Here is a 913-nt window from a genome sequence, read left to right as displayed (position 1 = left end):
TTCCTGAGTCTTGGAGCACTTTCTGGGAGTCCCAACCTACTGAGTGGGAGTCCTGACTACCCTGACAACTGCCATGCCAGAGCGTCCTTATAGAGGCACTTATTCAACTGTCCCTGCTGAGCCCACCCTTCTAGTCATCCCTGCTGAGGCATACGGCATATCTGTGAGCTGCTTTGGACCCTCCAGACTTCATTGTATATGCCAGTTGAACATGATCATGTGACATCCATTGACACCATGTGGGATAGACCCGCCTAGCTAAATGCTGCCCGAATTCCTGACCCTCAGTGTTGTTAGGTATAGTACAGTGGTTGATGCTTTAAAAGCCTTTATACTTTGGAGTAGCTGGTTTTGCAATAATAGACAATGGGACAGTACTTATTAATGTTTATTAATACGTGTTTTTTCCTTTAGACAGTAAGCATGATGAGGAAAATAAGGACCTCGCCTGGTTTGTTATGCTGTGTGCTCAAACACTTAATCCAGTATTAGGGCACTGGAGGAACTTAGTATGTGTTTAAAAAATGAATGAAAGTTTCATGACTGAAGTTGAACAGAGTGGAGTAAGCCTAAAACCTAGGTGTGGATTCTGTCCTTGGACTCTTGAACTATTTGTGTACTCTCTCCTTCATTCCTTGGTTTTCCTCTAACATGAGCCTGGGTCCTGACACTAAGACTCTTCTCTTATTTGCATGCAATGCGTTTTGAGGCTAAGCATGCTATTTGTCTTAAGTTAAGGACATGTATTTTTTTTTCTAGAACCCATCACATGCCTGATTTTCTCAGGTGGTTGTAAAAGGGTCAGTATCATCTGGGTCTAAAATGAATTAAGAAGGAATATCTACATCTACCTGTCCTTCCTTCCTTCCTTCCTACCCATCAAGCATAATTTCGGCTCTGATGCAAGACTTGA

Source organism: Mustela nigripes, chromosome 9, assembly GCF_022355385.1.
Source record: "Mustela nigripes isolate SB6536 chromosome 9, MUSNIG.SB6536, whole genome shotgun sequence".
Lineage (NCBI taxonomy): Eukaryota > Metazoa > Chordata > Mammalia > Carnivora > Mustelidae > Mustela > Mustela nigripes.
This window is presented reverse-complemented; position numbering follows the sequence as displayed.